We start from the raw sequence: 9996 nt of genomic DNA on the forward strand, positions 1-9996 counted from the left end.
GGAAGTTGTGCGTTCCTCAACCGTTACGTGAAAAAGTCCTGAAGGAAAATCACGACGCTCCAACAGCAGGACACTTAGGAATCGTTCGAATCGCCGAAAACTATTATTATCCCGGAATGAACGGAGAAATCGCGAAATATGTTAGGCAATGTGGTTCTTTCCAAAAATTCAAAAGTTCGCAAAACGCCGTAGCCGGAAAAATGGGTACGTGTAACGCGGCGCATCCATGGGAATACGTAACGATGGATATTATCGGTCCATTAGTTCGATCGTCTAAAGGTCATTGATATTTTCTAGTGATGCATGATAAATTCACTAAATGGGTTGAATTTTGTCCTTTACGAGAACAGAAAACTCAACCGCTAATAAAAGCGTTTAAAAAAAGAATTCTACTACGTTACGGAACCCCACGCGTTCTTATAACGGACAACGAAACACAATTTACTGCAGGAGATTTCCAAAAATTGTTAGAAAGTTTCGGGATTATTAAACAATGAGCTGCATGTACTAAACGTTTATGAAAATCTGAGAACTTTCGCAAATGTAATGGGAAACTACAACGTATGACGTGCTGCAGGAGCTTCGAAAGACAAAGCGGAAAATTTCTACAATTGTATTCACCCACCGTTAATTTCCAATTACGATGTAGATAAGCCATTTTTGGAAATTATTCCATCGCCAGAACTACATCTTCTAATCGGTGTAGTCAATACCCTTTTCACTCATTTGATGATAGAACGTGAATCAGAGTCATTATCTTGGGCAGAAGCGTGCTCCGCACAACGTGAAATCGCTCATGGTTCTCCGGCATTCAAAGGTAATTCATGCTATGAAATCAGTACATTTTGATTTCAAATATTTTTGGGAAAAAACAAAGTTGCACATAATAATCTGGACTTTAGCCAATTGTTATTAAGAGCAGTATGTCAGTATAATAGTTTCCATTTGTAATTAGACTATGCTCATTACTGTGTTAAAAAAATATTAATTATTTATATTATACATAATTGTGACTTTGATTAAATAAACAATAGTCTTATAGAGATGAGAATATATTTTTAATTGAGTATTCTATTACATTCATTTTTTAAAGAATGAATCTGAATAATATTAATCTATACAGAATAAAAACTTAACTAATTTTTAAATTTTATATATGGGGTAAAACTCCTATAGCGTACTAAGTAAAAAAAAAGTTGATCGTATCGGGCTGTAACTTGCAAATATTTAGCCCTAGGGGTGAATACTTTAACCACAAAGTATTGTTAGGTTTTTTCAAGAACTGTCGGAGAGGGAAAGGGTTGAATTTTTGTAAAAAATTTAAACAGTGAATTTTTGAAGACTTGTAACTTCCCGGACAGCACCGAAACTTCCCTGAACCTTGACTGAACCTCGCTTGACGAGGTTCGGGAACTTGAGTCGCGAGGTCCAAACGAGGTTGAGTTGACGTTTAAATGTCCGCGCATAATAAAGGTCAGTCACAGAGATTGGCTAAATATTGGATTTGAATTTCTGTTAAATATTAAAATTAAAGATTTTTGGCATATTGTTAAGGGATATTTAAGGAAATTAAAAATTCAAGATTTGTTAAATGTAATCGTTAAATATTCTGGAAATTTAGAAGGAGCATAAATACGGAAAAATAAAAAGAAAGTAAATGAATTTAAAAACCCAATGGGAAAAATTAATAATTAAATTAAAATAAAAAAATGGTCATCAAAGTATTAGTGAAACTAATTCTTCCAAAAAAGAATTTGTCTCAAATCAAATAAATAGGAGAGACATCAGGCAGAAAAAAAATTTCGACAAGAAAAAAATTTTCGATCACTGCTTATATACAAATCTAATGGCACCTCAACTGCGAGAAACAGTTATGATGTTCGCCCTCCCTGTGGCGTTGAGCGAACTAAAGTCCAGAGCAGAGCCATCAGCGCAGCGCGGGAACATTTGAAAATTTTGATTTTATTAGATATCTTATTTTATTTTAAATATGACAAATAATTAACTTAATAAATAATTAATTTCATAAATTAATAACATAATGTCATACTTAATAATTCGTTATTTAATTATTTTTAACGAAAATAATTTTTTTACTGAGTAAATTTAAAAATAAGGAAATTTCTCATCGTAATATTTTTTTGTGCTACGTATAATTTTTTTGTTAAATTTTTTTACATAGAAATTTTTTCAACAAAATTATTTTTCATCGTAACAATACTCACTCCTAGGGCTAAACTATGTGCATGTTACAGCTCGATCCGATCAACTTTTTTTTCTCTTAGTTCGCTACAGGAATTTTACCCCATATATATATATATTCCATATTTGGCCATTACATAATGCCATAATTCATAAGGTGTTTTATCTTTGCTCCTTAAGGGAAGCAAATTCTGTAAATAATTTGCTGTGTTAATTGCTTCACCCCAATACTTTTTCGGTAAACTCGCATCGATGAGCATACACCTTAATATTTCGACCAGAGTTCTATTTTTCCTTTCTACTTTACCATTTTGCTCGGGAGTATACCTTACAGTGTATTGTATTTTTAAACTTTCCGACTGTAAATATTTCCGTAATTCATTATTCACATATTCCCTTCCTTGATCCAAGCGTATAATTTTTGGTGTTTTCTTCACCTCATTAACGCCCAAATGTCCAAAATTTTTACCTCAACTTTAATGTAAGAATTAAAAAATTAAAAGACCAGATATTTTAATGTCAATAAGTTTTAGAAGGTATTCGGGAACTCTCTTTCAGATTTTGAGGTCAAAATAAAGATTGATTCACGAGAAAATCCAATATGTCAGATAAAATAAGAAAAAACCTAGAAAAATCGCTGTTTTCTTTAAAAAAATATATTTTTTTAGTCATTTAACTTATCCTGTTAATGGATAAAATAATTATACTTTCAAACTATACTTAAGAACATTCAATTTCAAGATGTCGGACTCAAAATGGCGGAAAACCACTGAATTTTCGTAAATATTAACAGAATATGGCCATTTTGAATTTTGATAAAGTGACATCGGATTCGTAATCAGCGACACCGAAAACCCCCGAATAGTTATTTTCAAGCGAATCCGAATGAGTTTTTAAAAAAAGTCCGCCATTTTGGATTTGCCCTTTTGAATGATGAAAAACTGATATCGGATTCGTAATTAGTGACCCCGAAAACTTCCGAGTAGTCAGTTTCAAGCGAATCCAAACATGTTTTTAAAAAAAGTCCGCCATTTTGAAAGTTTAAAAACTGACTTTAGATTCGTAATCAGCGACCTTGAAAACCTCAGAGTAATAAGTTTCAAGCGAATTTGAAATCGTCAATTAAAGTTAATATAAATATATTGTTTCCCGGAGTAACATCTTCTATTGGGCCGCATACATCCGTATGAATTAAATCAAGAATGGAGCTAGTTATTGAACTTGATTCTTTTGGAGTGTCATTTTACCTTCTAAGCTAGGTTCGCATTGCTTTCTGGTTGCAATCCTCGATTTTTATTCCCGCGTAGCAAGAAATTTTCGCTCTAGACCTATAATTGATTCTGGATCTCTGTGACCGAACTTGCGATGCCACACGTGTTGACAATTTTCATTGTGTTTTTTTCCGTGCTGATTGTTAATCAGCACTATGTCCAATTTATCACCTCCAGAAATTCGATTGAAAGCTTTAGAAGCTGAAAGTCATTTGATTCCAAAAAAATCAGCAGCAAAATATGATACTGCATATCAAACATTTTATAAGTATCGCGAGAAGAATGGTTGTACAGGATCATTTTCAGGTTAGTTTTACTCATTTTAATTTTAAAATTTGGTAACTAAAATTATATTTAGTAAAAATTGTATAACAAAATATAAATATTTACTCTTCAAACTCATGGAATTATGAATTTTTTTGTTTAGAAAAATATAACCTCAAAATCTAAATATTTACTGTATAAACTCAGGGAATTATGAATTTTTTTGTTTAGAGAATGTTGTACTCGCTTATTTTAATGACAAATCAAAGACCTTGAATACATCTACACCCAGAGAAATGTTTTATTTGAATTAAATAAAATATATTTGACTTAAATAAAAATGGATATTTGTCTCAAAGCCTACTAAAGCTTTCTTTGTCTTAAATAAATTTTTATATTTAAATTTGAGACAAATAAATTTTTATTTGCTACAAATATATTTTATATTTAGGACAAATAAATAAAAAGTTTTGAATGTGATATATTTAATTGCAAAATTGCCTGGTATTCAGACAAATATTCTGGAATTGATATAATTAAAATTTATGATTCAAATTGAAAATCTTAAATTTTTACATTTCGTGGTTATTTTTTTGTATGTTCCGTGGATATTGTTGAAACATAACAATTTCCATTTCTCTGCGTCAATGATAAGTTCATTTGAATTCTGCTTCACATTTAAGACACAACAGGGAGAAAGGCACTCAAAATAAAAGGAAAGTGTGATTTAATTAATAAACACTCGCGAATAAAAAAAATTTCTTTAATTATCCTGAAATTAGTATTTGTTTTAATCAAATAATAATCAATCCTTGTACAAACAACTGCTTGGTCGCGTTAATCTGTCACCTCGTTTTCACTACGTCCGACATCTTTAAAGTTATATCGTATACAGTATTCTGCGCATGCTTGCGTTCAACTCGAATAAACTTTTCTTTGAATTAAATATATTATTTATTTGCCACAAATGTACCTTTTTAAAAAGTACTAATAAAATTGTTTATTTGTAAGAAACATATACGACAATTTCAAACAAACATTTATTTATTTAATTTAAATAAAATATTTATTTGAAATAAATAAAAATGATTTAAATATAAGTTTTTATTCAAAACTAATAAATTTTTTCTCTGGGTGTACTTTATGGGCTCAATATTCGATGCTTCGGACAACTTTAAAAGTAAAAAATAATATATATTAGTTCGTATAATAAGGTCACAGCTTTTTTGAAAAGCAATTCCAAAGGTTTTCAGGTACAATCGGTTCCAAATATTGGTCGGACGAAGTCACCAAAGTTTTCATCATTTTCTAACAGACTTACAAAAAGAACAAACTGATGTGGAATATATGTTTCGAGATCTGGCTTTGGGAAAGGGAATAAAGAATTTACCTAGAGGAAAGCAACAACGACTAGAAGAACACATTTTTATATTGAAAGAATTATAATACATAAAACTCATTAGTCACCATATTCACATGTAAAATTTAAGAATGTCTCTCATAATATATATTTCTTTACTATTTATTTTAAACTTCTTTGTTTGGGACATTTCCAATGTAGGACTTTTGTTTCCTTGAACATTTTGGTCCGGATTTTTTGGTTTGGACTTTTTGTCCTGTAATCGAATTTTCTTTCTTATTCTTTTTTACAAATATATATTGTATAAATTAGTATAATAAAAAATACGAAGTGATAATTTCAACAGAATTTTATATTTTTGATTGTTATAAAGTATTTTATTAAATTATTTTTTATTGACAATAAAAAATGTAAATTCAAAATTTATTTAGGAAAATTTCGTGGATTTATTATCTATTCACGGTTGCTCGACACCCTCGAATTGTAAAACATACAAGACAGTGGAGGGTTAGAGTTAAGGAATTCTGGGATCGTTGTTTAAAAAAACATTGAATGTAACATATAAAGCAGAGAAAGTAGGCAAAGGTTAATCTTAGGATTAGTTTCATTTAAGTTTTTTTAAGTATAAGTATCTAATATATAGACATCAGTACGTGCTCGCAATGCGTCGTGATCCAGGTCTGTGGGGATCCTTATCTCTTTTTGGTTATGCTTGAGTCCCCGCAAAAACCGTCTCACCTGGTTCCTCCTCTTGAACCCGTTCACTCATCTCCCTCTCCCTGTCTTCCCACAAAAGACACCTCCTTTGCCAAGACTTGCCTTGTAATACATAAATGTCAGAAAGTACCTGCTCGCGCAAGACGTCCATGTCCTGCATGCATTCTCCCAACTCCGGAAATAATCAAATGGGAGATTTCCGAGCTGATGAATAAATACCCCATAAAATTTTGCGGTTAGTAACTTTATTTTTGTCGTTTATAATATTTTGCATTTAAATTGGAAGTAAACAATGTATATGTGGACTTTTTCAAGTTTTATTTAATTAATTCAAAAAATACTTTATATGATTGGTGAGACATCATCATAGTAATCATTGTTGTGAAAACAAAATTCATGACAAGGGAAGGAGATTTTTGTCTGACTAATTAGAGTTTAATGCTGCAATTAACTGTGAGAATTATTGTGCATCTGATGATGGTAATGAATGTTTGTGAAGTAATGAAGGCAGTAAATAGATGCACTTTGGTATTTTGATAGTACTGACTCAGAAATAAAGAATTACTCTTGAGAATATGTGAACTTAAATTGATGATCTAGCAAAATTTATTATTCCGATGGGTTCTACGAATTATGAACTATCGTTTTGTTACCGATACAAACTGTACTATCTATTCGTTGCAAGTTCACAATGATTTAACTATTTGTTCCCGATAAGAAATGGTTTAAATGCATTTTTTGCACAATTTAATTATTCATGTAAAATTATTTATAAATTTAAGTTCTTTCAAATTTTGCTATGCTTAATTCAATATAAGATTAATTTCTTTTAAAGAAACTTGAAACTAAATTTGACAATTTTCAATACATCAGATTTGTTCCAACGAAAAATGATCTATTTAAAAAAGATGAATAGCGCTCTTATGCAATACAATCACGGTGAGATTTCAGGTTATTATTTATATTGACAATTTTTGACATTTATAAATATTTGCAAAAATGATATGAAAATAATTTTTCTTATTACACTTTATGAAAATATAGAATTGTATTTAAAAAAGAATTCAATGATTTCAACTCTCAGAACAGTTACGACGATGAAAGTAAGTAAATACAACAACAATTAATTAATTATTATTAATCCATTGGTTTTTGTCTGCAAAAATCTTAACCTATAAATAATTCTGTTTTTATTATTTTCAAAATTGAAATATTAATTAAATTTAATCTACTTTCAAAAATATTATTATTAAAATATTTATTTATAGTTATCAACTAAACTAAACGTAAGAAAACTTTTCTTATAAAACTGACATTTTTTACAGGAAATTCACTTTTATGAAACGTTCCCCTTGAAACCAATGTTGAAATTCCTGAAAAGTAAATAATAGCAAATTTTAAATTAATTAAAAAAAAAATTCTGCTATTGAAATTAAAATTTATAATTAAAATATATATTGAAATTTAATACAGAATGTAATATTCAATAAAATAAATTGTTTTAATAAATATTAATTTGATTTGTTCTTTTAACACAAATAAAATTCATGAATAAAATAAATAAATAAACGTTTAGGTCTTTGGATGATTTACATGAAAATCAAGGCAATTTACCTGATGTTCAATTTTTAAATAAGAGAAAGAGACGAAGGGAATCAGCGTCTAGTCACAACGTTCGAAAACGTTCAATTAATCGAAGTCAATGGATAGATGTTACAGCGAGAAAATCAAGACAAGCCGGAGAAGCATATACTAATCGTCCTGGACGAGAAATTGAATCTCGAAATATGAAAGAAGTATGTAACGTTAATTGTATTTTAAAATGCAAAGCTAATATTTCCGACAATGAAAGACTTAAAGTGTTTAATTCATTTTGGAAAATATCTTCTCAGGAAGAAAAATGGAGTTATATTTTGAGAAGCGTTTATCACAGTGAAACCAAAAATAAAACGACTAAAGAGTGGACAAGTCGAAGAACTATTAGTTGACAATATTTTTTAAGCATCAACGGCAATAAAATTAGAGTTTGTAAAGCTACTTTTTTTGACACGCTGGGAATCAGTTCTAGTTGGGTTCTCACAGCATTTAAAAAAGTTAGAGATACCGGAACCATTGAACATGATATGCGCGAAAATTTACGAAAAACAGATGTAAGATACAAGAGAGTATAAAAGACGGAATCAGAGAGCACACTAATTTGTTTCCTAAAGTTCCATCTCATTATTCAAGGAAAGACTCGAATAGAGTATTTAGAAGAAGGCATTTCTATTAGAAAAATGCAATCCTTGTACGTGGAATGGGCGAAAGGAAAATTTGACAAAATTGCTACAGAGCGACAATACCGAGATGTTTTTAATCGCGAATTTAACAAAAATCCTCTCAAGAAACTTATGAAGCGCATATAATAAATAAAAAAAACTGCAAGATATTTAAAAGATAAGGCGAAAGAAGAAGCTTTAAAATATAAAGCACTCTTTGTTGCCTGTTATGATCTGCAAAAGGTTTTAGTCACTCCACATGGAGAAATTTCAGAATATTATTATAAACGCAAGTTTTCGATACACAATTTAAAATATATGATTGTGCTAACCATGAAGGATTTTGTTTTATATGGGGCCAAATATTGCCAAAAAAGGATCCAACAAAATTGGTACTTCTGTATTAAAATTTATAGAAAACCGAAGAAAAAAAGTAGTTCAAGAAATTCAGCTACATTCTGACAATTGTGAGGGACAAAATAAAAACAGATTCATCTGTACCATGTACTTGTACGCTGCAGTTAAATTTCATGTTAAAATCATTCACCGATTTTTGGAAAAAGTCCACATTCAAAACGAAGGTAATAGTATGAATGCCCTAATGGAAAGGAGTAATTTAATAGCAAACGCTAAAAATACGTCAAAGCCTTACATTACTTACGAAGTTAAAACAGAAGACATTTTAAACTTCAAACCTTTAGTACAGGCTCAAAGTTGGGATAAGGAGATCAATGGAAAGAAAATATCCTGGACTCAAGTACGCGAAATCAGCTTCTATCCTGAAAAACCTCATGCAGTCGAGTTAAAATATAATTTCAGGGATGAGCTTGTAATTTTGAATGTTAACAAAAAAGAGGTCGTCCTGTAAATTTTCAAACTTACAAACGTTCTAAAGCTTACACTGGTGGTATCCCGATAGAAAAGAAAAAGCTTTAAGATCTTTTAACGTTATGCGCAAATGGAACGATTCCTACTAAATATAATGAACTTTACTATTCATTATGTTCGACTAAAACTCTAGGAGTGAGATTACGAATAACAACAGCGCTACGAAGATGTACATCGTAGCGATTTGAAGGTACATTCACTTAAAAAAAATTTTTAGTTACTAGGTGACTCAAAAAAATTGTATCAGTTTCACAGATTTAGGTTAGCAGAATTTTTTCGCTGGTAAAAATCAAAGACAAATTACATTATGAGTACTTTTTGAAGCGGAAAGTATGAAGTTAAAAATTATGGATTCGAGGTAGATTTATTCAAATAATCAAAATGTTTAATCAAATAATTTTTTGTAAATTATTTTATTGAAAAGTAACAGTTGGCAAACATATAGTTAGAGAATTGTTTCTACCTTCGTGTCGTATTTGTTTGAGATAAAATCTTTTAGGAAATTGACATAAATTCTATGTCAAAGGTCTTATCCAGTGGGGTTATGTTTATATTTTCTTTGGAATTACGACCTTGCAGTTTAAGTTTTGAAGAAACTGTTAACGCTATTTTATTTTGGACATCATTTAGAACAAATTTCACTAAAAAAAATGTAAGTTTTTAACCCTAAATAGCGTAATGTTTAAATGCCCGCGCATAATAAAGGTCAATCACAAAGGATGGCTGAATATTGGATTTGAATTTCTGTTAAATATTAAAATTAAAGATTCTTGGCATATTGTGAGGGGATATTTAAGGAAATTAAAAATTCAAGATTTGTTAAATGTTATTAAAAAAAATTAATTTGTGCTACGAGTAACTTTTTTTGTTAATTATATTCTCATCGTGATATTTTTTTAGGCCACAAATAATTGTCTTGTAAAAATTTTTTTTACTACGAATATTTAAAAAAAATTATTTTTTAATGGTAATATTTTTTTTACCACAAATTTTTTTTTGTCAAATTTTCGTTAAAAATAATTAATTAAAGAATTAT

Source organism: Leptopilina boulardi, unplaced genomic scaffold, assembly GCF_019393585.1.
Source record: "Leptopilina boulardi isolate dan_hultmark-lab unplaced genomic scaffold, ZJU_Lbou_2.1 LbouV2_392, whole genome shotgun sequence".
In the NCBI taxonomy this organism is placed as follows: Eukaryota; Metazoa; Arthropoda; class Insecta; order Hymenoptera; family Figitidae; genus Leptopilina; species Leptopilina boulardi.